Source organism: Struthio camelus, chromosome 14, assembly GCF_040807025.1.
Source record: "Struthio camelus isolate bStrCam1 chromosome 14, bStrCam1.hap1, whole genome shotgun sequence".
Classification (NCBI taxonomy): domain Eukaryota; kingdom Metazoa; phylum Chordata; class Aves; order Struthioniformes; family Struthionidae; genus Struthio; species Struthio camelus.
Window position 1 is genome coordinate 20,103,571 of NC_090955.1, and position 22,622 is coordinate 20,126,192.

General features: G+C 34.2%; 1 protein-coding gene across 7 annotated transcripts in view; it reads right to left on the reverse strand.

Moving 5' to 3' along the window:
- PPARG (peroxisome proliferator activated receptor gamma) overlaps positions 1-22,622 on the reverse strand; it is a 63,071-nt gene that overhangs the window by 38,522 nt on the left and 1,927 nt on the right. Inside the window, exons 2-3 of one of the 7 annotated variants that reach the window (XM_068960345.1) lie at positions 14,806-14,918; positions 154-292 (exon numbers count right to left, since the gene is read on the reverse strand). The exons of 3 other annotated variants lie outside the window; for them this stretch is intronic. The gene's annotated coding sequence lies outside the window, so the exon portion shown is untranslated. The remainder of the gene's footprint in view (positions 1-153; positions 293-14,805; positions 14,919-22,622) is intronic. 3 more of the 7 variants (XM_068960344.1, XM_068960343.1, XM_068960346.1) reach the window with 3 other exon arrangements.

Genomic DNA, 22,622 nt, shown 5'->3' on the forward strand with positions numbered 1-22,622 from the left:
TTAAGTACTTAATGTAGGGCTTGTTGCACTCTGACATTGGATAGATATTGATGGAACTTTAAGTTAGTTCAGGATATAAAAGAATTACTGATTACAAGGCTGTGCTCAAAGTTCACTTACCAGAAATTGAGAATATGGGACAAGGTAAGATACCTGTATAAGAAATATAGGTGCTTTGCTTTCAAAGATGTCTTTAAAATACCTCGTACTCTTCAAAATGAAAGTGATTGTTATTGCACTCCATTGAACTCCAGAAGCACAGAACTCCAACAAGAAAGATATCACCCGATTACTAAAAGAAAAATCAGAATAACTATCCACAAATTTTTAAAGGACAAAGATCATATATATCATATACCACGTATTTACAATACACCCAATTGCATTAGTAGAGCTCAAATCCGGATTTCTTTGTTTTTGAGTGACTTAATGAAGTCAGAAACAAACAACGTGCCTCTAAGTTGCACTGGAAATATTGTAAAACTATCTCATGATATAAAATGTAGGCGTTACTCTCTATGAATCATTATGATTTTAAAAAGGATACTGATAGATTGGCAGTGAATCACATTTGATTTTGTAATCAGAAAAAGCTGGCTTCTTAAGGGAGACCTTTGCCCCCTTTGGCAAAGCATAATAACTAAATGTGCCAAGCTACTAAGGAGTAGGCCTTCTCTTGTCATGTAAGTGGCCTAATAAGGCTGAAATAAGTCATTGATTTTAAAATATACAAACATGCTGTGCCGTATATAAGATAGCAAAGTTTTATCAACTCGCAAGACACAACACAATTCAACTGACAAGAGCATTAATATTCTCAGAACTGTACTTGGCTCAAAGACTCAGTGCACATTTTATAGCTGGCATTATTTATACTGCGTAAACTTTGTATTACTCAGAGGTCTAGTAAAAGTTTCACTAACTACAAGAAATTGATATAATATGAGAATTTCATGTTTGTGCTGTTTAAATCTACACTAATTATTTTGCTCTCTTTTTTTATTCTTTCTTTGCCATCGCATCAACGATATGAGAAAGCATAATCTGCTTCCAAATTCTCTGAAACTGGATTCTTGCTGTGTGTGCTAAAGGGGATAACTAAAGACAACAACCCCTAGAAATCTTTCCCTATAACCCAAAGATCTACAGTAAGAGGAGAATATGATTTTTAATTAGTTGCAAATTCCAATGTCATGTAATAAACTAGACAAAGGCTTTATCCTGATTTCACACAAGTTCATGGCAAATTTATGTTTTTATTAACAGTAGGAAGATCAGAAATTACCAAAGAACCCTTTTCATTTTCCAGGTTTTCAGTCAGGTTTGTAAGATTCAGTGCATGCCATTCAAACTATTTTCACATACTGAAGTGTCCTACGCAGACTTAAACATACTTAATTAGCAACTGAGCTTTCAGGTGTTATCAAACCTGGAGTCAATAGAAATTTTAATAACTTCAACAGAGACTCGGTCTTTAGGCCACAGTTAAGCAAAATGCTCATTTATATGCTTAATTTTGAATATCCTATTCCTGCTGATGGGATTTAAACACCTGTTTAGAGTTAAGCACTTTTAAGAACTCAATTCCTGGCTAAGGAAGGATTTCTTTAATTAGGATCTGTTAAGAAAGTGCATACACACAAATATATGCTGTAATACAGATCCATAAGAAAGTAGATTCTTGTAAAATACCATATTTGATGTGTAAAACTACTGTTTCTCACTAACAGCTGTGAGCTCTGAGTTAATAAAATAAATTCACAGCTACTATGAAGCAGCAGTTTCAATCTGTTTAGCCAGTTATCTACTATATCTTTACTTTGGAGACAGAACAGTCAAATTTTAAGTATAGTAGAAATGCTATCTAGTAAATTTATATGGGCTTCACACATGATTCAGTATATGAACATTTACAAATTCTGCCGTTGTTTCATAAGCCTTTGCCACTTTATCAAAAATTTAAGTGTGCAGTATGACAAAATATAGTCAAGAACAGTAGTGTAATCATTGCAGCTATCTAAAAGATAACCCTATGCTCCCTTGTTTATTTGGTTTTATTAGATCACTCTCTTTGTATCTTTTAGTATATTTTAATATACTAATTACATACTTTATTCTCTGGAAATTATATGCTTAGTCAATAATTATAAGCGAACGCAGCAATGTAGCAACAAATTCTACAATAGATGGATTCCAGTTAACTAAGGAATTCCAATATTAATAGAAAATTTGTATTTCTTTTAAAAATGTTAGTAACTTCAACAATAAATGTCCTTTATTACGTTCATAATATGCAATTTTTTTTTCTTCTAAGACAAATCATTAAAAAATACATATCTTTTTACAGATGCATAAGATCATTTGTAAGAATCCTGGGAATTTCTTTTTCTCAGACTGTCAACCCTGTGCTTTTTCACATTCACAAGACATGCAACGTAGGTATTGTTTCCAAGAGATGAGCTAATAAGGCATACGACTTTAATAGGGTAAAATATACTCATCAATATCCTAAACTCAGTTCCTTGGCATGGCAGAATACCGAATACTCCCACAGGAAGAGGAGGAGGAGGAACAAATGCAACATGAGTTGAAATTCATTCCTTGAATTAAATCCCACTTTTAAAGTTTTTCCTGGCAGTCAAAATGCTGCAAATTATCCATAAAAATGCTTCTCTCATATCAGGAGGAGCTGTTTTCATCACAAAACTGTCATTTTCTAAAATATTAAAAATGTAAAATTTATTTTAATATGTAAGACTACATGTAGGGTCCATAAATTTTAATCAACCATAATTTTTTTTATTGCCTATCACTTAAAATATTTTAACCTATTGAACAATCACAAAGTCCTAAAAGTTAAAAAGCACCATGTTGCAGAACTCACTCCTGCATTTAAACAAGCCTAATAATCTTTGTAAATTAAGTACATCAAATATCTCGGCCTAACAGGGAACAAGTTTTCCTGTATCTTACATGCCAAGTATAAGAAAAGTGTGTGTATGTGTGTGTGCGCGCATGTGCACGCACTTGTGTGTGTGCAGCCACTAAACTCTATGGTAGGAGGCTAGCTCAGAAACATCAAAACTTAGGAAAGTACAAAAACAGTACTAAAGAGGACTTAACATTTAGCATTCTCCTCTCCTAGAAGCCCCAGCAAATAATCTAGCACCAAAATACTTTCAGATTTTATATGGAATACAGTTATTTACATACTGTTAATAACAATAATTCCATTAGCAGCTGAAATTCTTCTATCAGATATTTCTACACTTGCAAGGGTTATACACGTACCTATTACAAACTAGTGATACACATACCTCTTCAGAGTGGTATGTGGCCCAATGCAAGATATGGAAGATGCTACTCTCTACTTCTATCATAACTGTTGCCATCACTCTGGCAAGGTAAGCACCTGGCAAAAGAAACTTGGGAACCTACTCTGACTGTCTGTTAAAGCAGGCTTTGTCCCAGCCTAAATGTGCAGGAAGAGTACTCAAATAAAGTAACTTAGTAATAAAAATATATGCACTGTTGTACAACTATCATCTGTTGCGCAAATGTATCGATCTCTTGCATTTTTTAATTAGCAAAAAATATTACCTTCTCAACTGCACAAACTAAGAAGCGCATAACCTGTTCAGCCACTTTTCAATGATAGAGCAATCTCTTGTCATCTGACTACTGTACTTTTGACCTTCCAGAATATTCCCAACTAAGATACGTTTACATGTTTTCTCATGTGATTTAGTAACTATTGTTCTCAAATGACCAATGTTCTTTGCAGCTTATGTACTTCATCTTTCTAAATATCAGTTTTCCCAAACATGTTTAAAACCATCCCATCAAAGTGACTTCCTACGGTCTACACAAAGAGCACAGAATAAGGTGCAAGTAGGGTAAGCTCACTTTTGTAACTGATATTGCAACACGGTGCAATACTTTCAGAAATATGTAATGAACATCAGTGAGTTAATTAGGAATTGTGCTCTAAAATTAAGTTGCCTTGAACTGTTCCACTTCTGAATCTTCTATTGGACTACAGGAAGAATTTTCCCATTCTTGTTTACTGGTGACAATGTAAAATAGAACATAATATGACATCGTAGTCTGTATTTTATCCCCAGAGAAAACTAGGTGGAAACTCTTTAAAGGAAATTTAGCACCGAAGACTATTTATCCTAAGAGATAAATATAAAATAAGAAAAAGCCTGACTGTGACTAAATATTAGCAATCTGAGAAAACAGACACCGAAGTATCAACTATAACAACTCAGTTGGCATAAAATTACCAGCAATTTTCTTCCTTTCATATTTTCTATATTCCTTAACTTCTATAGAAAACGCCTAGCTGAATACCTACAATTTCTATCTGATGCACTTTAGAAAGGCTACCTGCAGACTGGAATGTAAAGCTTTAGTAACTATAGAACACAGAACAAAAAAAAAAATAAAAAAAAAATCACAGCCCAGGATCAGAGTTACTGTGAAACAGATGATACCCAGAAGCCCTGGAACAGAACTGTATTATCTTTCCTTAAAAAAATAAAATGGATTAAAATTAGAAGTTGATAGAGATTTTTAGGGAAGCTTTTACCCTACGTAGTCCTGCAAGTCAGTCTATCCATTGGACAAATCAAACCATTTGGTTGATGTTATTTCCATTCCTGCCATCTGATATTAATAAACAAAATTCGTTTTATCCCTCAAAAAGACGTTATCACGACACATGCATTGAGGTAAGAGAACATCAAGGTAACATTGCATAAGCATTCAAAAATGCATACATACTCAGCCATTGTTCAAGGTTATTTAAGCCTTGTGTCACCCACCCCTCACTAAATTCGATGAGAAAAAGCCCCCTTTTCACAAGATTTTCTGAGAATCTGACATGAGTCTTTGGGAGTGGCACAGCACTATTTTTGGAGTTCCATGGCTTTTGCTACTGTTCTTCACTTCCAGAATACCTTAACATTTAAAAAATTGCCTTTAATGTTCTTCTTCAGTTTTTAATATAGGAGATCTTAAACCCCCAATGTTCATGCATAGCAAGTCTCACTCTGCAGTCAACAGAGTTTACGCGTAACAGAGTAACTGTATGACTGTACAATTCATTCTGTTAAAGGAAGAAGAGAACTGGTATTGCTATTTTTGACAACAGACTTTCAAGAGTTAAAATGGCATCATTTAATGACAACGAACAGAAAGTAATATCCACAGCTAAGAACAGTTCACTGTTAGGAACTATTTATGAACGTATACTTTCAGAATCATTATTTTTAACAATTGACGCTAAAAAACAAATTTTTTATGTTTCTTTTTTTTTTTTAAGCTATAAAGAATCTACCAAGACTTACATGAGTCAGTAAGGACCCGGACAGCACTCTGTATTTTGTAAATAAATATTGTTGAACCTGTGAAGTGTCCATTAACATTAAGCCAAAAAATCACTGCTTGCCTCAGTCACCCCTGTCCATTCTGCATTTCAGATTCCATGAAGCTCTGTATGTGAGACTGATAACTGCCCACAGAGATTCCAGTTTACATGAACTCTTCTGTTTTCTTTAAAAATATAAACTGTTATTCCTTTTCTGTCTTTGACATCATTTGCTAGTTTCAGTTGTGGAGGAAAGTGTATAATCAAATTCTAACTTCACGGCAGTAAGATTAATAATTATAGGGTTATGCAACATTAACAATAGTGGTACAAGCAGAGGAGCTATGTTAAATTTTAACAGCATTAAAAAGAGAGGAAGAAAGAGATTGAGAAAATTTCAGTTCCCTTCTCTATGTATGCCATGTGTTCTTGTCACCATTTTCTTTTCTGTATTCAAAATACTTTAAGAATTCCTTCTCCAAGTAACCTGAGAGGATAACCTACAGCAAATCTTTCAGTTCCCATGTCCTGATAAATACATGTAGAGACTGCCTACAACACAATTTGAGACAAAATTGTATATTTATATAAGAATTTATATTAAGATTTAAATTTATGTAAAGAACATCTTCTTTTCACATTTTATTGAGAGAAGGTAAGGTAGCACACTGGAAAAAATAATATAAAACAACTGTTTCTGGAAGGTGTTAGTCTGAATAATTAAATATTTTACTTAATCTAAGTATTGCCATTTTCACATACAAAGCATGAATTCTACACTGGAATATTGATCATACACTCTGGAATACTTGAGAACTAGACCGTTTTATTTTTAAATCAAACATTTGTCTTAAATTTACTCAGACAGAATATCAATAGTTAACTATGCAATAAATTATAAGAATAATAGGATCTGACAGTATAAGTTGATTTGTTTTCTAGGTAAGCAATTATAGTGTGAGGAACTAAAAGTTTTTACTGTGACTTTTTGTAAGCCATCAAGGAAGCCTGTGAACAGCTAAATATCATGTGGCTCTGGCAGGGTACATTGCTATATTCAGGATGAGTTACTGTGGCTTTTTACTGTTCTGAAATAATTCTAAAATAATTTTATTTTTTTTTTATTCTTAAACACAGATCAATAATTTGCTCATTCCCACATTCTGAATTTGAAGCATGATCACAACACGAATGACTAAAGATTACGTCATATTTAAAAAGAATCATGTTAAAATACAATTGAGATTATAACAAAAAAATAAGTCCTTAAGAGACATCTGGATTACGTTCAGCGCAATGTACTATAATACAGAGCTGAATTTCAGGAATAAGACCCTTCTTGAATTCATGGTGAATGCAGAACTCCCCAAACCATCTTTAATCCAAAAACTCAGAGAGGGTCTTCAATAGCAGACTGCTTCCCACACCTCATACTTCCTGTGCTTTGTGTAACAAGGCATCTACATCTGTTTTAAATCTTATTACTATATTCTATACAAAATAAGAATTAAATTAATGTACAGCAGCATAGGTGGTCCTTCGCGAACAGGGATATAATTGGTTTGGAGGGCTATGACAAGCAGAATAAGGACAACTATAATCTAATTCCATTACACCTATCTAAACTGCGAGAGCTTGAGCATTTAGGCCTGGTTTTGATCTCTCACCTTAACTTTCTGTTACTGAGGACATCATCACAGAATAGGCTAAATGGCAAACCACATACACACCAGAGACTGGTTTTCATTGGATTACAAGAAGTATCCACTTCACAGCTTTATCTAGACATATCTTTCCAATGTAAAGGATGAACCTGAAAAACGTACATAGCATACTATATAAAATTAATATATTTAGATAATGGCTTTCCCCATGTTTTGAGAATTTCTAAACTCTGGAACAGATTTTCAGATGTAAACTGGTATTGGACCTGGGTCATTGTTTGGAACTATGAGGTATTTTGTACAACTCTATAATATTGTAACGTTCACTGGGTCAAACAAGATAATTTGGGGTGAAATACTAACTCCTTTAAAACTGATTTCAAAATTCCTAACAACTTCCACCAGTTTACCTTTGGGGCGGGGGGTGGGGAGTGGTTATTGAGCAGGAATTGTGTACCTCTTGGTCAATATTATTGGTCAATATCTGAACAGACTATATTCAAATTCTCATTGCCAGCACAAACATCCATATCATATTGAAAGACTTCTCGAACTGAACGTTTATTATAAGCCTTCCTCAGATATTCTGAGGGAATCGTTGGTCTATAACCATAGATTAGGAGAAAGACTAAAATCTATTGACACTAAGATCAGAGTAATACTTAAATAATAAATAGCTTCCTCACAAGCATCTCAATGAAATCAGTTAAAGCTGCTGATTCCATTATGCACATCAGCCTCAAAGCCTCCACATCATCAATAGGCGACGTGCTGTGAATCTCAAAGCAACAACTGCATCTTGCCAGTTGCATCTTTATTTTACTGTTTGTTCTCGGATTTTAAAAACACTCTATTGGAAGCAGTTCAAAAATACATCGTTGGAAAATTGTTAATGCCCTAGTCATACAATGTCATTTTGAAGCTCCCTGGGAATTTAGATTTGCACAGCTTATTAGGATATGACCTTTCCCTTGATTCTTTATTTTAAGATCAAGTTAACATGAAATTTCCCCAGTGGGAGTTGCTGTGCTTCCTTCACAGATAAGGAAAAGAGCAATGGCAACTCAGTATAGAGAGAACTTTCATACATTTCTACAGTACAGACAACTTTGTGGTCTTGACAGACATCCAGTGCATTCCTAGAGGTTGAGAGGAAAGTCATGCGGTACATTAACTTAAAAAAAAAAAAAAACCACACTCAGGAACATAACAAAGGTATTTCCCTGAATCTTTCACCCAACTTTTTTTTTCCTGAAATGTCATTTGAGATGAAGCTTTGAGGAATTTTTAGGGTCTATGAACTCCTTTTATCAGAGGATCGGGATAGCACTGGCTGTGAGATAGTGGTTTGTTTCTAGAATACATTAATATTTCTTTAGGTGAGCAATTACTACCTCTATAGCACTCTTTTTCCTTTGTGATACAGATCTTCTCTCACCAATTCACATGTTTCAGCATTTCCATTCTTATTACATCAAGATAAGTTTTTTCCTGGATTTCTCATGAAGCTGACCTAAAAGCAGGAGGCTGAAAAAATTAGTTCTCAGAATCATCCTTTATGGCAGGTATTCACAAAGGCTAGCAAGACTAGTATCTCTGGAGTTTCTCGGTGGTCAGTGAGAGAGGTTCCTTTAGAGGCTGATTCAGAGCAGCTAAAATAGTCTCTCACTCCAAATTACGCTGCAGAGGAGATTTTTCCCTCTCCTTCAGTATGCGTGGTATGTGCTGACTACCAACTAGCCAATAACACCATTTCAATACACCATTTATATGCAGTAAACATATTTTAGTAGTTTAGGTCGATTACAGTCAACATCTTTCAGCCCATATCTTTCTATGGTGATGGGTCCCACAGAGATAATTACTTAAATAATTAGAAGTTAAATAATGCTGCTTATATCTGAAAATTTTCAAACGGTCAAGATTGCAAAAACTAATAGCTTTTAATAAATTACTACTCAGGAGAGAGTAATTTGTTTATTGAAACTAAAATTTGTAGGTCAATAAAGGGATTGATAAATATAATTAAACATTTTGCTTTTTGGATATTCAGTGTAAAAGATAAAAGTTGTACACGTTAAGCCTTTGCTACCCAAATAAGATTTCTGTTCAACTACAGGTATCATAATAAGAAAAGAAACTGATGATTAAATATATATATATATATATTTTTACTTTTAATATTGTAAGTCTGCAGACCTAATACTTTGGCTAGGCCTTGCGCGTATGATGTTCTTGTAATGATGCCATAATATTATAACAAAAGTAGTGCAGTGTAACAGAAATTTATCTCGATCATATCTGAATAACATAGCAATGACATGGCCAAACAAAGCAATACAAAGGTTCAAATAGCTCCTAAAACCCCAGCCAAACTTGTAAGTTTCATTAGTCTGAACTTTCTTAATTAGCAAGGACGTTCTTACTAGAGAAAATGAATTTAGATAAAACTTTAGATAGTGTCTGCAATTCTCCTCATATTAGTTATGCACACTGTCCCATGCGTTACTGCTGTAATTTAGGCATACAAGCAAAATGCAGCCCTTTAAATTTTCCCCACAACAGCTGTTAGAGGGGGATGTCTCCATTAGTTAAATCTGCATTTCTAGAAATAGCCCTTCCTCTTTCAATCACTGATGAGAGATATCGGTTTACTTCTTTAAGGAGCAAGTAGCAGACAGCTTTAAAACCAATTTAGATTATATGCAGACTGTAGGAGTTAATTTGCAATCAGTCTGAGGCTAATCTGTCTCTCCTGGGTAAGTAAAACGTCATTATCTAAATTACTGGTTAAAGCCCTCTACGAAGTACGTGTAACAACGACGAACTAAACAAATCCAAACTGACACGTTTTACTGGATACATCTGTACGGTACAGTGATGTCAAATATATTTAACTTCTTTGCAAACAGATTTACAAAGTTTCTAGAAAAATGCTAATAATATAGAAAGGAAGAATACAAGACATACTACAAACTTACAGAAAGAAAAGCAATCTGTTGGCTAACTTCACAGCTAGTAGAAGAGTGTATCAGCAGGTATGTTTGAAAAATGATTCAACAAAAATTGTGTATCTTTTGCTACTCTGGTGACATAGAGTCTTAGTGCAGATGCATGGTGTAGGTGCTAAAAGTTTATTTACAGAGGGCAGGACTGAACATTTCACGGGAACACATACAGAGCATGATAAAGAGCTTTGTGTCCCATTAGTAATTTAAAGAATTGTGATTTGCTACTCCCAACACACCTATAATTGAATTCCTCAGTCATAAAATCACTGGTGCCAAACAAGTTCTGATATCTTTTATCAAGCCTCTTTTTTTCTTGTCATTTGTTAACATATTTCTTATGAAGCTTTTCTTCTTTTTATAGATACATTTGCCTTAGTTATAAATTAACCCTGGAATTTACTCTCAGAGAGGCCACGAACTGCTTTTTTTTTTTTTTCCCCCTGTTCTCTTGCAAAAGTTTCAAGCTTTATGAATTTATGATTTGGAACAATTTTGAATAACAGTCAGTGGTTCAAATATAAAAGAAAGGAAACTTCTAAAGACTGACAAAGTAATTAAGAATAAACTGAAAACGCTGAGATGCTTCTCTGTGCTCTTCTGCTCTGGAAGCCATAATTAAAGTACCAAAAAGGGAACATACTTGCCTGTGGGATTTCTGGTGCTTCTGGTTCCTTGTAGCAATATTACCTAAGATAAAGTCTCATTCTGCAAGGTCTTTCTAAGAAGTTCCATATTTCAGTAGCACCTGGAGATGGCCAGCACTTTCCAAAGGTACTCGGAATACTTTGGACTCAAATGTGATTTGAGCCATATTAGAAAAACATTAATATATATTTAATAGACTGATTCAAATAGTGACCACTGAAAGAGTCATTTTTCATTTGATAAATGTAACCCTAAAGAAACAAGGTTTGTAACTTTCATTGTTTCCTACTGTCTGCCATTCTTGGTCTCTTTCTCTACTCGTCCCCAATAACTTTTGAAACCATTGGCTGGCTATCTTCAGCCAAAATCTGACTATAAAGTACAGGAGATTTATCAAGTTTTATCAAAATAGGCGCCTACGATGTTGCTAATGTCACCATCAAAAGAAGAGCAACATTTTGAGCTCACTGTGTGTTAGCTATCAGAAAATCCAAACAGAAACTCACTAGAAAACATATCTGTACAAAAAACTAACAACTTTGGTTCCGTTGTGCAAAGAAAAATTTGTATAAAGATAGAATATTAAGACTATTAACGTTTAATAGCCAGGTTAATACACACGCTATTTCCTTTATTTGTCCTTCTGTGCTACTCTTACCTTCCTTACAAATCATTAAAGTTTGAGAAATCTGATTTGACACTAAGTATGCCTGATACACATTTTTTAATGGTTTGATTCCCATTTTAGTTATGATTTTCCATGTTGGAGCATTTTGGAAAAAAAAAAAGAAAAAAACCTTGAAGATTCAGAAAACAGGAAATGATTTTACAGAACTTTGCATTTCTGGATTATTCTTCTTGATCCACTTTACCCTGGCTGTGGTCATGACTCTGTGTATACTGCTGGTAATAAGGTAAGTGACTTAATCCAGTTTGTGGTGGGTTAAAAACAACATGGATTTGTTTTTAAAAGTGACTTTAAAATTTGCTCTCACATTAACAATAATGGAAAGGACTGAGGAGCCCTGGAGTGTTTTTTTGTACAAATAGTTTTCATGCAGTGGGTTCCCCCTTCTCTAGTCTCCTATATTTAAGACATTAGTAAGGCTGACACGTTCTTCTTGCAAAGGTAAACAGAACTTCATACTCTACATGCTATTCCTGAGATTCCCTCTCAGTTATTTGAAGTTAAAATATTAAAATTTTCATCTTACTTTGTGCTTTGTCTCTCTGATTTATCACATTTTTATTAATAAGCTGCTGCCTTATACTCTGCAAAAATTTACTCTAGATTTCTTCTTAAATACTTTATCTGTTTAATTATCTATAGTAGGTCTTGCCATGTCTTTGTTATGTCTTGACAAAATATGGTCTTTTCTGCTCCTTTAACTGAATAGATAGTGACACAGCTGAAAGGATTTTAACAGTAAAAATATTTATTGACTTTTAGAACAGAAATGAGTTTTAAAATAGCAGCCACATTGCCAAATATTTTAGCTCTTAAATGTTTAAGTCTTTTAAAATCCATGTTCATGTATTTTAGATTTCACAACTGATTTCTATTAAAAAAAAGTACTGTTACATATAGATAGGGTCTGATTTGGCCCTAATACTCATGTGTAATCTCATTCAGGTAAATGAGATGGTGAGCATAAAGGCCAAATTGCACGGACTATCCTGAAGGATCAGAATCATAAAGTTATACACACGTATAACCATCTACTCTCACACCTTGTGTACACATTTCATAACTTTGTTTGCACTGTGTACTTTCACTTGAGTCAAAAGGAATTTTCAGAGCAAACAAGTTGTAATATATTCTCTAAAGGTGAGTTACATTGTTAACTACCTGTAATTCATAGTATGGACAACAGGGCAGTAAAAATTTCAGAATACTTTTCAGAATATATAAGGACTACGTCATATGAAAATATGTTAGTAAAAGCTGTTCAGGGCAGATGTATAAATACAGAGAGAACTCTGCCATCATGCAAAAAGAGCTTTGATAATGACTCAACCCTTCACTAGGGGTTAGAAAAGAATTCTGAGGACTATTTTTAAAGAGCTTGGGCTGTATATGTCATATGTCCTTGTATTTACTTATATGAAATCCAAATTAACAGACAAGATTTTCTTTATATAAAAAGCCAATGGTCTACAGCCTTTCCTTTGCCAGATATACAAATTCAATTTTTGGCCTGTGTGCCATAAGATCTCAGACTTACAAAGATCTCTAATTTATAAATCAGTACCGTTTTAGAGCTTAAAAAAAAAAAAACTAAAAAAAAAAAAATCTATAAATGGAACACTAAACACTGCTCATTTTGGTCCACAGGCAGGAAGAAACTTAGAAGGAAATCATAATAAAACTGAGAGGTACTTAAGCTACTTTAGCTTCAGCTATATTAATAAACTAAAGGGTACCAGGACTCTCTGGCCCTGTTTGGCTTCATTCATATTATCAAACTCTCTTACGCTGGGTGGTCATACCTACATGGCCTGTTGCAAATGGTCCCTGGCCCCTGCTAACTACAAAAGTGTTTCTGGAAAGTGTTTGAATGACCACCCTAATTTAACAGTTTAACAATCCAATTCCTGAGCCTGTGCCCAAGCTATGGCACTGTTTAATTTACTAGTACGGATGTAGCTTTTGAGATCAATTAGACTTCTCTGAGACTATTGAATATAAGTTGCTTTGGGCCTTTTTTTCCCCAAAATCACCAGTTTATTTATATCAGCTTGATTTCTAAATGCGGTCCCACTTTCTGCCTGAAAGCTGGCAATCCACGTAGCAGGTACTCTTAGCTTTCAAGAAGTGGAAGCATGCAATTCTGAAGGCATTTGACATCAGTGTGAATGTGAATAACCCTCTAGAACACTCTTAAAATTTCACCAAACATTAATTTTTTGTACATCCTTTTATTTAGCACTAACATAAAATGTATTTAACTATTTTTCCCAAACTCTCATTTAATTTAAGTGAAACATTATATCTGTGCAAAAAGGAAACTGCATTGAGAGCAAATTCTAAAATACAAATTACATTCTTGATATGCAGACAAACAAAACTAGTAAAAGTTATCAAATTCCAGTAATTACCGTCTAACAGAGGTGTCTGGCTACTTAAGTGTCACAAGAAAAGAGAAGAAATATTTTTTTGCTTCAAGAATCCACAACATACAAATGACAATATTACAGCAAACTGGGAATTACCTAGTATTTATCTCAGCTGATGGACAACAACTGTTCTAAGAGCAGGTAACTGCCTATACTGGATATGACAGCTACCATGAAATCTCCCCTAGCTTCTATGAGCTAAAATAATCCACCTGACATATAGTTACTGTAGAGGAAGTTTTTTCTCCATTTTACTTTGAGAAAATCTCAATCAGCAGATGCTTCTTTATATGACAGTTTATGAGATACGTAGCTCCACCAAAAAACAGTTCTACTTATTTTTTTGCCTACTTTGTCTTAACTTGATTTCCGTATTCACAGCTAAATGAGCACTCTATCACTCCCACAGTTCTGAAGTCCAAATAATTCCTTTTTCCCCCATAGAGTAACTGCCAGGTATAATTACTAAACTCATTAGCCCTTCCTGTAGTAATTGTTAGGGAAGCGGCAGCCATACTCGCATCATTTTCTTCTTTCTACTTTTGTTCCAGGACAATACGACAGTTTCTTTCTACTTTGTCTCACCTTCTTACACTAGTTTTCTCATATTATTCGCCTCAAACCTTTTCATCCATTTATTTTTCCCTTCAAATGTAGATCTGGGGAAGGCAGGAGAGATGGGCCTACTAACTCTATTTTCATATTTCCTATTTGTTGTTTTTATTTAAATTCATTCATTCTTACATTATAGAAAATCCACAGCACACTGTTTCAGCAGTGACAACAAAAAGTCAGTAGCTATCCTTCTGCCTAAGGGTCAAGCTTCTGCAGAAATTTAAAACTGCCACATGCTGTATAACATTGTGCTATGCCTTCCTGTTAGTGGATGGGGGAGGAGACAGGAATCTGTTGCACAGCCTGCGTCAGAGATTGTAGTCACACTACAGTACATCAAATTTAGTATATGTACAAGTTATTGTTATTCTGAACTTACCTCAGACTTCAGCAATATTCACTGCCTGTTCTCCTGTTCCTAGTGACAGGAAAGCTGTCACTTGTTGTTAGCATATCAGACAGTTCCTGTTCTCAAAGGAGTAATAAATAAGCCTAGATTTAAAAAACAGAACAAACTTGGGCAGAAAAAGAACAATGAGTAGAAATGCCAAAATACAGTGAAAGACCACTCTGTGGCATTGTCAGCATATCTTAAACCAAGAAAAGATGAAAATCTCTTAAGAGAGACCAGAGAGAAGAATTCAAGACCAAGAAGGCTCCAACAATAAAGGTTAAACTTTGAGAAATAGATTGAAACCTCTGTATTTTTAAAGAATTTCCCTGCTTTTTAATATCTTCTTTGGCAAGCACCAAAAGGGATAAATAAATAAGGTAAAGTAACAAAATCTTCCCACAGCCTGCCTTTGAAATTTCCTTGAATTAACTAATTATTTTCCTTTCTTAATCCTTATTATGGGCAGATTTTTCACTGCTTCCCAACTTTCTTTTCTGCTGGGCCTCCGCAGTCCCACACTGGCCTTAGATCCCTGTCTTAATCCACCACTGCAATTATACTAATCATAGTGAACACCAGTAGCTTCTACTACAGATTAAAGATATTCTAACTATTCCACAGTATCATAAATCCAAAGTGTATCATAACCTTGCAAGTTACTCCACCTATTCTGCGTGAATTTTGTTCTCTGGATGTTTTTGTTTTTAAAGAATCAACAGAACATTCTGTTGATAACACTTTAAAAAAAAAAAAACATAATTGATAAAATATTCAGGAAGCAGTTTTCTGGGTTTTCACTTGTGCTCTCACCCACTCAAAACTAGCACCCTGGTGACCCAAAACAGAATGGAAAGAAATTCACATGACTTCCACATCCTCAATGTTGCATCACAAAGTATGAAACAGCATATTACATACAGTTCAGAGGGCTGATGCACTGTATGTAACTTTTCTTCTATAAAAAATGACTTTCTTAACAAACTGAGTCATGAAAAACTTGACAGATACCATATACCAATGCACAGAACAATGAAAATGATGGCAGCCTGATAGACATAGGCTCATTTCATACTGGAATCAGTTACTATGACAAAAGCGTGCTTATATGTTCTTTTGTATAAATTAAAACATGAAAATACATTTTGGGGAAAAATAGATTTTTAACAATTTATTTTTGGATTAGAAATTTTATTGCTGAACATTTTCTAGATGTCTACAGGAAAATATCTTTTTTAGAGGAAAAACATATTCCTGATACTGAAGGCTTTTCCAGTACTTCTGCAAGCTTTATCAAGCGCTCCATCCCAACTCTGCTGTAATTACTATTTCTTAAGAAATTAGTAATCTTCATTTAAGAAGATAATTTCTCAAATGTAACTATGTATATCAGAAAGTAACTTGCATAAACCTGCCACTTCTATCCCATCTAGCCTGAAAAATAACCTAAACTAATGCAATGATTTCGAGCCTGTATTTTTATACAAGGTATTGGATTCCTACAAAAAACAAACTCAACAAGAATTTCTGAAAGTAATTAATATATGCCACACCCAATTTAACTGGGTAAAGTTAGTCTGCTCGATCACAGGAGGCAGGCCCAAAGAACAAGTCTTTGGGAAGTACCCAAAGGAAACTGTGTAAGGAACCCTCTTGGGTCTCCTATTTATCATGCCATAATGTTCTTCTCTGCATCAGAAGAATAATTAACCAGTTCAAGACAACTGGCAAGCTCATATTGTAGCTCATATTCCAAGAAGCTTGTGATAGTAAGGGAAATCATTTTGCAAAATAGAACCAAGATGGATTGGCAAATTAATGGTGGAAAGCAAATATGCAATTTGACTGCAAGAGCACTTCTTTGTTAAGTGTGAACATCCGAGCATCAAAAAAGTGAGCAAGGAACAACTAATTAAGCCCCTAGATTTTTTGGAAGTTATTTTGCATTGCCCTGATAGTGAAAAATACTATAAAACTGTTGTTAAAAACCTGAAACCTTCAAATGTTAGCTTTTTTATTTCCCATTTTAAAGTCAGCAGTCATCATACCCTTTTGTAATATTAATTTTGATACTTATTCTATAGTTAATTGTAACAACACCTACTTAGCTAAGATCTTTACTAAAAATCCAACTGCGGGCTAATTTAGCAATTCTGGCAATAGCTCTAATGTAAATGTAAAAAAATCCAGGGGGTGGGGGGAACTTTATAATACTGCTTATTTTGTTCAGAGAACTGATATAATGCTAAATCCTTTTGCTTTGAACAAAGCTTAAAGGTTCATCTAGTTTGTCATCTCAAAGCCATCTTCAGCAATAGCTGGAAGTTCTGAAAGTGAAAGTATATTTGCAGAACTGTTGTTTCCATACTCTTTAATAATGTTCTAGGCAAAACTCTTAAAAGATCCACACCTTTATATGAACGTTTTGCAATATGTAATTGCTTGCCAAACTCTTTTTATGTTGGCAATTACTACAGGATATTTAAAATGAAACACTAGAATGCTTTTCTTAATACTCTAAAACTTTTCTTAAATCAAATAAAACATCATAACGTGTCTTGATTTACAAATAGGCATGTTAGATATGCTCTGTTTAAATGCAAATGATGGCATCCAGGAGGAATAATAAAGAATTACAGTAAAATAGCTGAGAACTTCAGTAACTCGGTGAAGGAGTTTTATCCACTATCAGTGATTAACTTTGGAAGATTTGGAGGAACAGCTACATCACTATGTCTTTGTTTCAGACATACTAAGAACTAGAAAGGAAACGGTAGATAAAATAATCGTTCATTGTCTTAGAGAGAATGAGCACCTCAGCTTGTGGCCTCTTCAAAATTTCTCATTATTCTATCAAATCTGCTCTTGAATAAGGTTAGAGAAAAAAAGATTACAATTTTGTGCATCTAAAGCAACCTTCTGCCCTCGCGTACTTCTGTACTCGCTTCTCTTTTGACTTCTCAGGGCGCAACTGAAAATAGAATTTGGCTTTATATTCTTTACTTTCTTTGCAAGGATTCAAAATCAATTTAGCAGTATATCACACTATAGCATGCTTCTACTATGCTTAAAAACTGAGATTCAACAATAAATTTGTAGCCGAAATACCACTGTAGGGAACAGTGAACACTAACTCCAAGTAAAACATCTTCAAGATGAAAGGAAAAACCCTTCGGTTTTATTTACTATAGACATAAAAAGTCAGTACCTAAACCTATCATGAGGAAATACGTACGTTATGAAAGGCAGTAAATAGAAGTGGCTGCATTTTTCCACAAGCCCCCACATTAGATAGCACCACAAAGCACCAGGTCTAGGTAGCAAAACCTGTTTTTCTGACCACCCCTGCTAGAAGATCTTGGTGTGAGTGTTAAAGCCTGTAATTAACATTTTTCTTTTCATAGTTCCTTTTTTGGGGGCAACAGAGTGACTCTTTTGGTAGTCTGGCATAAGTTTCAAACCACCATGATTGAGAACTCTTTTCACAACAATATTAAGATATTCCCCTAGCATAAATTTTGAAAATGATCACAAAAATTGTATCATTCTATTTGTGTATAGAGAGCAACCTAAGTTCAAAGCCTCTCAAACATCAAAATTGGTGCTACACAGGTGTGAATAACTATAGCAGTTACACAACATCTCTGTTCAATAAACCTATGCAAATACCCAAGTACTACAGGCTTACAATGCAATATTAAAACATAAAATCCTATCTTACGTAATCTAATGTAATTACATATTGTGCAAAAAGTTTAGAGCAGTTCATAATTCTGGGCAGGGCTACTTTGTTCAAATATGAAATTCTCTGCAAAGTAATTTGTTTAAACTCAGCTTAAAGGGACAAGAATCTATAGGAAAACTTCCTTCGCTTATACTTACTCTATATACCTACTCCTTGACAGCTAAAAGTGTCTGCATGCAAAATAACATATTTAGAACTGTATATGTTTTTACAGGGAAGTTAGAGGAATCACAGAAGGAAGTTCCCTTCCAAACAAACCAAAAAAAAAAAAAAAAAAAAGGATTCAGGCAAGAGGGAATATGAAAAGTGTCACAATCAGATTTATGATAAAGAGGAAAGACATAAATCCCCATGGAGCTCATGAAATGAGCCGTTAAACATCATGGTATCATGTTCTCCTCCCATAGTAGCTGTTTAAGACCCCAAATGAGGGGGGTCTAATTTGAAGGCCTAACATAAACTGATCCTAACTGTGAAGTCTGTATAGCAATGTCAATATTTTGCTCATAGTTAAAATACATTAAGAAATTGATAATATACATTCCAGAACATAAGGCAGAGAAACATATTACTTCTGTTTCACTGGCATTTCTAAAACAATATAGCACAACCTTAAATATTTTTATTTATAACACATTTATGGTTACTTAACTTCAAGCATTTACTCTCACTGAGCAAACAGCAACTCTAAATGTTTAGAGTTGGATCCTGTATTTTCTGTATACTAAAACCACAGATTTTACTTCAACAGTAATTGTGTGGAAGCAAGCCACGTACTTGATAAATTTCTAATGCTGCATTTTGATTGAAAACTGGACTCTCCATTGACTTGAATGAAGCTGTGATATTTTTTCTAGACTTTATGCATCTTACTGTAAAATAACATCATCTTTTTTTGATCCTGTGGCATGTTCTATATATTTCTCTGTTGGGCTACCATACAATATTTATTATACTGTGTTATCGCATATTATATATAGCTTTTCTACATTACTGAGATAAGTAGGAAGCCATTCCATAACATAGGGTTAATCCATTACCTACACACACACATATCCCTTACAAGTATGTACACAACCCTATATATACATCCATCATATATTTATATAAGCACATTTGTGCCTGAACATACATATACACAGCTATGTAAGCTTTGTGTTTTTAAAATTGCTAATTATCAACCAGCAGAGTAGACTTTGGGATTCATAGACTTGAATTCATAGACTTTGTCCTGAATGTGCAGACCGCATGGCATAAAGGTGATCTGCTTAGTCATGAGGGAAGGGGATGGCTTGTGCAAGTCCACAAAGCATCACCTGCTAGTTGATTAGAGAAATTCACAAACCGGCTTTTGAGGTAGTTACTTATCTTCTCTTTTCTAAGTAGAGTTTATTTTGCTATTTACAGTTAAAGTCAGTAAACAGCAAAGTGAAAACAGCTATATCTAGACAATGGGGGCTGCTCAGAAGTGGGTTTTTTTCCCCTGTAAATTTGGGGATTTGTTATAACACAAATGCCTAACTTTTTTCTATTTGTAATAATGCAAATTAGAATCTATTACTGTTGTAAGAATCTATTACTGTTGTAAGCACAAATAACAACTCGGAAAGCGTAGATCAAAACTTTTGCATCAATCTTACTACTACATTGTTTCTCCAATGTAAATTAATAACGATCCAGACTCTCATATGATCCATCATATGCTATTGAGGATACTGATAACCTTTTCATTTGAGTGAATAGCAAGATGGTCTTAATCTGGACTGGGCTGCTAGGCATTACTGCAACATAGATAATAAAAAATATCTGTGTAGTTAATGTATCATGAGTTTTAATTGGAGAATGGTGTAATTGTTTAGTTTAATTCAATAGAATAGTTTATGAGGGCACAAATAGATCAAATAATATATTGGAAGGTGGGGGTGGTGAGGGAGGAATATACGAGCCTGATCAGATTGTCTTAACTTCTGTGAAAGTTTTGAGATATGGAAGACTGCAGGCCTCACATATAGCTACTTTTCTGCTAAATTAAAAGAATAAAAGCCCACAAAAGATTTAGGTTTATATTTGCCTTGTGACGTGAGAAGAGCTGACTGCTTTGGAGCAACCGGCAAAAGAGAAGTCTATGTTGCAGTAAAAGACCTCAGGCTGAAGTGGAAATTCAACTTTTCCAATGGATGCCACGTATATTTTCTTCTTCATATCTGCTTATACCTACAAGGTCTGAAAGTAGACCAAGCCCCACTCCCAATAGCATCCCAGGTGCTATTACTGCTACCATCACGATCTGCCTAGCATCTGCATTTTCTACATACTTGGTTACTGGCATCTTTGTTACTGGCATCTGATAGAAAGTACAACCAAAGTATGATTGACTCTGCTACATAAAAAAAATAAAATAAAAAAAACAACCCCCCCCCCCCAACCCCAGATAAAAGAATCATAAGGGATTTCTCATTTCACGTAGGAATCACTTTACAATTCATATTATTGTGAATCTAATTATCTGAAGACAAATCTTAGGTCTCTTTCATTTTTCATTCCATCTTGGAAAAGCCTCCACAGAAAAAACAAAGATTTTTTTTCCCCCCAAGTGCTCTATAACGGTTAAATAAAGTCCTTAAGAACGGATCTGGTAACGGGAAACTCCAGGTTGTTTGTTGCATTGGTATGTAGGACTTGAGTATAGCAATGTGATCTTTTGCATTGTATTATTTCTAACTTTTTCTTTTTTTAGTACACAAAAAGGTAATTGATCTACACAGAACATTTGGTATGCAGTACCTGAAAAACAGATTCCTACTCTTAAAAATATAGATATCATTATGGAAATACCGCACAGACTAATTAGGATTAATCATCCAATATCATGCTATGTTGGGACAAGTCTGTTATTAAATAACTGTATTAGTAATAAAAAAATGCAACAAGCAGCAATAACTAATGGGAAGCATTGCGTCCATGACTTCAAAGGGATCTACCACGGAGAATTTATAATTGTATTTTAATTTCTCTTGAGTAGCTGTGCTGCAAACTGTTTTAATGTATGCCAGAACAGAATATAGGAATAAACCTTGCGACAAAAACTAGTAAAAGAAACTCAGATTCTGAGTATCAAATACTCACAACTAATGATTCGCAATTGGACTAGGGAAAAAAAAAAGAGACTGGTAAATATAGTCAATGCAATTTTGAACAGATTAAGGGTCAAAATTAGGAGGCGGCCTCAGAAATCAAGATGAAAATATCATTAAGTACACTTTTCATTATGAATTTTAGTCCAGCCTTGTACATAATAGTTTTCTTTCTACTTTTATTCTTTTTCCTGTTTTTACAATATAACTTTTTGTAAAATTCACTTTATTAGCCATTGCTAAAAGTAAACATTTATATCGACATATAAACTGAGGCCTAGCTTCAGTTATTTATTGATTTAGAAATGTATGGCTATTTCCAAAACTTGATGGAAAAGAGTAAGATTTAGAAGAAATGTTCATAGTGGGTGTTTTTATCAGTCTCATAAGGAAAATTAAAAGCCATAACTTAATTCTAACGTTTTGCCACTTTCATTTTTTGTGATTTTTATAATACGAAATATAAACTTATATCAGAGGAGGAGAATTCTTTATGCACTGACCATACTGTAACGACGTTTCATTGAACATTGACATTTAATAAATTGTAATATCCAGTAATTTGACAATGAGGCACCGCTAAGAAGCGCATACTATCTTAAGGCAGTTTACAGAGATATGATCTGTGAATCCCTAACAGTTAATGAGGTATTTTACAAAACTGATGCCCCAGAATATTCAAATTCAAAAGCTGCCTGCGTAGAAATACCTTTAAAATATATTCTGACTGGTTACCATGTAAAAATTCATGTCAACTATTTTTCCTACTCTCTCTCCCCTTGACAAGTCTATGTCTATGTTGTACCACAAGCCTTAACACACTGCTATGAGTGATTTTTTATAATCTGATAATTAAATCTCTAAGCAATGTTTGCAGTGACTTTTAGTGACAGCCAGGGAGAATAAGAATGCCAAACACCACTTCA